At 35.3% G+C, this 7,425-nt stretch overlaps 1 pseudogene; it reads right to left on the bottom strand.

Moving 5' to 3' along the window:
* Window positions 1-77: 77 nt before the first annotated feature.
* LOC113077626 (tyrosine-protein kinase JAK2-like) lies at window positions 78-7,172 on the bottom strand (annotated as a pseudogene).
* Between the last annotated feature and the right edge of the window lie 253 nt (window positions 7,173-7,425).

The following is a 7,425-nucleotide window of genomic DNA, read 5'->3' as shown; positions in this document are numbered from 1 at the left end:
TTGAGTGGAAATTCCCCAAAGCGGAAGTGCCTCCCATATTATACAACGCAGTATTCTAGTTAGGACAAGGGTATTTCTTGCATGCCAGTAATTCCCTTTATAAGGATTAAAATAATGGCAGCACTGAGTCAGCATGGTTCTTATCACCTGAGCACAAATAAACTTTCAGAAAAACAAGTCAAGGATTTAAGTGCTCAAACAAATCATGAACTATTTTCATGTTACAGGACAACAACAAAAAATAACTCTCTGTTATTCTTTGTTCCCAACAGGAACAATTCTGGTTGCAGCAGCCCCTAATAGACATGAATAGTGGAAAACAGGTTTATTGTTCCATTCCATTATAATTTCTCGGAAGACCTTTCAGAAGATGAAAAACAAAATTCATAATAATTTTTATGCGACTTTTTCGTGCTTTTACAGTTTTCTGTTGAAGCTTGATTGCCTTATTTATTGCAATTGCTGGAAAATGGGTAACCTGAACAAATTATTATCTAATTATTATAGATTAAATAATAACTGACACTTCAAATCAACATTTAAATTTACACTTTTATTAAATGCCGTCTTTTGTAATGTCTGAAAAGATATCATTGAAAAACCTGGTACAAGTAACGTGCTATATGTCTTAAGTTCTCACTCTGCTTCACACGGGTTATTAAGTATTTCAATGTATTATAAGTATTTATAGAAGTTACACCCTGATATTGCAGAATATAAATGGAAAATACGTTAGAGGTTAATTTACAGTAAAATTGCCTTAAAATAATACAAATATTAAAGAAAAACAAATATTATTGGGCTAAAATCACAAAAGCACAAATATACATTCAGTTTTCTTCCACATGTTGTTTTCTTTGTATTTTGTATGTTCGTTTACAAGTGTTTCGGCTGTTTAATATTAGGATTTAGTTTAAAATCACCAACGCAGCCCCGCACTACAACATCAAGCCCAGTCCATCCCCCACCCCTGAATGTTAATTTACATTTTACGATCACATGTAACCCCCCCACCCCCACCGAACGTGATTTTGAGGGGGCTCCATAGCAAATTCAGTGCACAGGGCCCAGTATTCCTAGCTATTGCCTTGATTTTTACTTTATATTTGAGAGTCAATCAGTCCTATGCATTTTCTTAAGGAATACAATTAAACAGGTAATGCTAGTTCTTGTAAATGTAACTTAACTGCGAATATGCAAGCTGATCTACTGTAACTATGTTTTGAAAGGAAACAAAACACTTAAAAAGCTACTGTAAGAATATGTCCTAAAATCAACTCACTTATATATCAAATATACATATATGTTGAAAATGGAGTGATCTGTTCAGGGTAACTATAATTTTACCCCTTACAGCTCTCTCTCTCATCTAACAGGCTATTTTCAAACATGTCCTGTAGAGAGGAGAAGCTTGGTCTGTCCTCGCTGTTGAACTCCCAACACTGCATCATAATACTGTGCACCTGAAAGAAAACAAAAACTAAACTGTAACTTACTTTACCCTTATATTTGTTTGGTACTTTAGCTATCATATGCTTGGTGCATGAACTTGATGTCTATGCACAATTGGTTAATGTGACCCATACAAAAACATTCATAGAGAAATCTGTTTTTATTTTCACCTTTGGTGGACACAGAGATGGCATTGGTAGCCTCCAATTATCCTTGAGAAGATTAAGAAGATGGATAGCCATGGACGGACTCTGGACATAACTTCCTATCTTCTGCATACACAGCTGCATCAAAGGATTAACAATAAAGCAGGTTAAACACGTTAAAAGATCAGGAACAACATAAATTGAGTTGTCGATGACAGAATCTTTTTCTTTTTGTGTGTGTGTGTGGGGGGGGGGGGGGGGGGAGTTTCGCAAGGTGACAGTCATTCATCTACTTCCTGCCAGCCACTGTACTCATACAGTAGCAGCATCATTATATGGAGCTTCATTTACTCACTCTTTTGGGGTTTCGACTGATGTCGCAGTAAGAGAAGAGCTCATGTAGAACAATGCCGAAACTCCATACGTCCGACTTGTGGGAAAATTTCAATTCTGAAATGGATTCGGGTGCATACCTGAACAGGATGGGACATGAAACAACAATGTTGAAACATAACATAAGTAAAAAAAAAAAATTAATAATGTTCTCAAAGCAATAACACAAAAACATTATTTATACATCTTTCATGGAATGTTTTTAGTTAACATTTCCTTTAGTTGTGTTTTTAAACGGTGCTACCTGTCTCAGAATGTTCAGAGAGCATTCAAAAGTAACATTCCTAAAATGTTCACAAAATTATAAAAATGAATGTTCCCTTTCCATTTTGTTTTTTCAACCAATTGGCTGAAAACTGGGTATTGTGGGTATTGTTTACATGACTGTAAACAACACAAGGATTAGGAGCTGGTGAATGTAGATGTGAAATATTATGAATGATATTCAAATATATGTGTGACTACTTTTTTATTTTGTATTTTTTTTTGCTTAGTTCACTCCATGGGTGACAAAAATAATATTACAGGTTAGTTCAGCTTCGATTATGCATTAAAAGATACATAACCGAGATTTCTGAAACAATCTGAATGTTTTGTCTAATTATTTTAAGGGAATGTTAGCAAAACGTTCTGAGAACTTATTTTGTTAGCTGGGTTGTGTGTTTGGATGAAATGTATTGCACACCAATTGTGTTTTCTGCCTGAACTCTGAAGACTGTGATGTAATCCTTACCAGAAAATAGGGCTTTCTCCTGGCTGCGTGACACGGTAGTACTCTTTATCCACTGGGATGATCTTCGTGAGCCCAAAGTCGGCAATTTTCACCAGAGTGTCACTGGCGACTAGGATATTGCGAGCAGCTAGATCACGGTGAACATAACGCATGCTTTGCAAGTACTCCATCCCCTACACAAGAATGTTACAGAGCTGTTTAGATGTGTAAAGATCCACAAACAAATTAATAAACTGACCTATGACTAGAAAAAGGACTGAGTGAACCCTCTAGTTTGTACTAGTGTTGGTTAGTCTGTTTGTACCTTACAGATCTGCGAGGCAAAGAGCAGCAGTCTTCGGGTGCACACGTTCTGTCTGTGCTTCTCCATATATCCAATCAGACTGCCGAACGGAAGATATTCCATCACCAGTTTTGTGCTGAGCCGGCCTGTGAGGAGTTCAAAAATAGGGATTATTGACTATTAACAGGTGTTTTTCACATATTTCAGTTATGCTATGCATTGGTTTGTGTTTTAGGGTTAAAGGAATTGTCCAGGCGGGAAATTACCAGTGCCTTTTCTATTTTTCTTACAGAATGTGTGCTGATTGGAAATTGATTGGTAATCATTAAAAGTAGTCTGACCTGCACTGTAGCAGATGCCCTTGTATTTGACAATATAGTCACAGTGCAGGGAGCTGATGGTCTGGATCTCTCTCTGGAAGTCTGCCATGGTGGCCTGTTTGTCTGACTGAAGTTCCTTGACAGCTACCAGATCTCCAGTGTTATCACCCCACGGATCGTAACGACAAAGCTCGACACTGCCAAAGTTACCCTAAACACACACACGTGCACACAGTTAAAACCATCAGCCTTCATTTTTCTCTCAATTTTTGTTTGGAAATCAATAGCTGCACTAATAATCATCATGTTTTGGTTATGAAAGTGAGTTTGAATTGTGAAAGAGCAAAATGATTTTCAATGAAAATTGAAATAACTGCAACTAATGCATTAAGTTAAGAAAACATAATGTAATTGTAATCTATAATTGTAATGGTATCATCAGATTCTCTGTGGTTTTTTTTGTTGTACCTTTCCCAGGATAGAGATGAATCGCAGGTATCGCTCCTCAAAAACATCCTGTTGTTGCTTTTTGAAGATGTTCGGTCTTCTCCAGAAGCCATCGCTCTTGGGAAGTGTGCCAGTCGCGTGAAGGATCTCATAATCTACAAATTGTTCCCATATGTTTTATTACAAATCTAGCCAAGATGTATGAATCATTATTTCAAATATAATCAGGAACACATGTTATTAAACCATTTGAACCTCGATAAAAATCAGAACTATTATTTTTATTATTTTTTTTATTTTATTTAATAAAGCAAATGATATCATATTTTAAAATATTACTTAGATGTCAAAGATTTATAAAAACACTTACTAGTACATCATCATTTATTAAATATATAACAATTTTACATTTTAATACTTGTATGTTTGTATACTTGGAAATATTTAATATAATACGAAATGTATATATTAAATAACAAACAAATGAATTGAAAAAATATTTGAAAATAATAATACATTCATACCATGTATTTAATAAATAACATATTTAGTATTGTATATAAAAAAAGATAGTATAATACTAACAGTGGCATGTGAAAAACGGGGCGCTAACTGGCCTTAAAAGCCAAGCCACAATTCTTTTCTTTTTTTTTTTTGTCTGAAGGTGCTGGTGTACATCTGTGTGTTACCTGAAGTGATGAGGCTGTTAAGTTGGCGGATAATGCTTCTGCAGGACGGTCTGAGCTCAGGCTGGTACTGCATGCACTGAGAGATCAGGTCGGCCAGCTCAGCCCACTCCAGAGCAGGCAGGTTTGAGAAGCCCTCATAAAACTGCTGCTTCTGGATTCAAAGGACAGCAGCTGTTAGGTACCACAACACCATGCTGGAGACACATTACCTGAGTATGTGTCTCCAAGAAAATGTTCACTTAATTCATTATGCTGTATTCTATAATAACATGAGGTGTCTGTACTTGTATGGGGTCCAGGCCCTGCAACGGAGCTTCTCCATTATTGAAATCTCCCACAGCGTTGTCCCAAAACTCCACTTGTCACACTCAAGTTCAATCTCAAGTGTATCCAGAACCTCGGGGCCACCCATGGGATTCTGTCTAACACCACTGGATTCACAGAAATGTGCATTTTATTCTATTATACATAGTCATGTTGTAGCGTATTCCTGGGGTGCAGATCTCAATTCCTGGAGGGCCCCAGACCTGCAGAGTTTAGTTCCAACCCCGCTTCCTGTACATACCATGTAGTTTACAAATAAGCCTGAAGGACTTGATTAGCTGGATCATGTGTGCTTATTAGGGGCTGAAACTAAACTCTGCAGGGCTTTGCCTTCCAGGAACTGAGTTTAACACCCTTGGTGTAATATAATGAATAAAGAATCTATTATTATTCTCTCAAGTATTCTTTTAAAAATACAAATTATTCTAGAAGTCATCAGGTTAAGAGTAAAATTAATTAATAATTCATCTTCATTGTTTTGACATTAGATTTAGTGTGTAATATAATTACCGTCTTTGCCCAGCAAGGCCATGCTGATACCAGGGTCACTAAGTTTAATGAAGGGCGAGTTATCGGCGGAAAGGTCTCCCTCTCTGGCCAACAGCAGATTCTTTGCACAAATATTCCCATGTGCAATATTCTTCTCCTCCTGCACACGGCCAAAAAAAACAAAAAACAAAAAAAACAAAGGATTTTTAGCTTACTGCTGAACTCTATAAATAAGGGCTGAGATGCATCCCCTCAAATATTCAGTACAGAATTCAATCAATATGAGATTTTAAATGAAAGATTCTTGATTTCTTTTTTATTTATTTCATTTGGCTCCACAAAGGTTATATCCTTTAATATTATGCATAGTATGCATATATACCTCTTTATATTAATGTTCAAAAGTCAATGAGATGGGTTTATTTAATTAGTATTTTCATCCAGTTAAGATATAAATTAAATTTTAAAATCAATTAAAAATCTATGGAATACAGGCGTTTTAAGTTGTAATAATAATTCACAAATTACAGTTTTTTTACTGTATTTTTGATCAAATAAATGTAGCCTTGTTGAGCACAAGAGACGTCTTTCAAACACATTAAAAATCTTACTGACTCTACATACTATATTGTATCTTATATTACAGAGATGTGTTGTCATTTGTGACAGTATTAAATGTCTAGATGAAACCAATAAGACAATAATTGTGTTCATGTTATGGCTGATTCCCAGTAAATATTAAAAATCTACTTATTTAATATCCAAAACAAATAAAAGAACAAAACAAAAACACTGAAAGCAATAGTTGTCAATTTTTATTAATGTTGTGATTCTTAATTGGATTTAAAATGATTGGATGGCTGATCATTTTGATGTTAGGTAAAGAAAATGTTAATCTTTAAATGAACCCTAGATGAACAGAAAATAATCTAAAAATGTAAACAACTGTCAAAAATGTAATGCTCTGTATTGGCTGGTAAATATAAACCAGTACTGACAAATTAAAACATAACTGAGAAACTTCCATATTTCATAATGCGGCAGCCAATTTATCATGCATGAATATTTCTCACCAGGAAGTTGAGAGCACAGGCTAGTTGTTTGGCCACGTCTAATTTCCAACTGACTGACACAGACGTGCTCCTCTTTAGATACAGGTCCAGTGCACCATGCTTCACAAACTCCTGCACCATGATGTCTGCAAGGGTCAGAGGAGGATGAGGAGTCAAAGAACTGAGGTCAGTACACAGACTTTTAATTGCTTTCTTAGGGTTTGCCCTCTTGTGTTTAGACTTTGATAAAATAGTTTTTTTCAAAAAGTATAAAACACGTACTTTTTGATTTGTGCACACTGATGCCATATACCAGGAGAAGGTGCTTGTGGGAAATTTGACTCATCAAACTGGCCGCCTCAAAAAACGACTTGAAAACAGCATTAAGAATAAATCATTAATCACGTGGCTCAAAAAAAAAAAAAAAAATCTCTTCAGTCAAAGAATGCAAAACTATTATTTCCACTTGCTCATTAATTATAAGTTGTTGTCATTTTTTTTTTTGCATTTTAAATGCCATTTGTTAAATCTCTCATTTATTAATACTACAGTATTCTGAATCAAGCAGAACATTGTGATGAATTGTCACGTAATGTGAAATGCCAATATCTCTATGCCAAAGTACCTATCTGAGGAAGCCGCTTTACTGGATATTGTCTTTTTTATTGTAAATGAATGTATTCAGCATTTGTTCCACGATTAAAAACACACCTCCCAGCAGTTTTTATGATTTGCATCCAGGACCTTCAGAAGAACCTCTGTGGAGTGTGTCACTCCATCCCGCTGGTCTGTCTTAACTGCCTCTAAAGATATGCGTGAAGGAACCTTGACCTAAGCTTTCGCTCTGTCAGGAGATAGAAAGTTGTTTGACTTGAGCTGTTTTGAGATTAGACATACTGTTTTTAAAATTCATATTTTAAATTTCTAAAAGCAAGCACTTTCAGTTGCTTTCAGTCAACGGCTACAGTTTGAAAATAATAGATAACGAAATAATAAATAATTGTAAATGAATAAATAGTGTTTTAATGCCTTTAAACTAGCGACTTCAAAATCAATGAAAATATACTTAAACGCTTATAAAAGTGTATAAATGTACC

This window comes from Carassius auratus, unplaced genomic scaffold (assembly GCF_003368295.1).
Source record: "Carassius auratus strain Wakin unplaced genomic scaffold, ASM336829v1 scaf_tig00022917, whole genome shotgun sequence".
Classification (NCBI taxonomy): Eukaryota; Metazoa; Chordata; class Actinopteri; order Cypriniformes; family Cyprinidae; genus Carassius; species Carassius auratus.
This window is presented reverse-complemented; position numbering and strand designations above follow the sequence as displayed.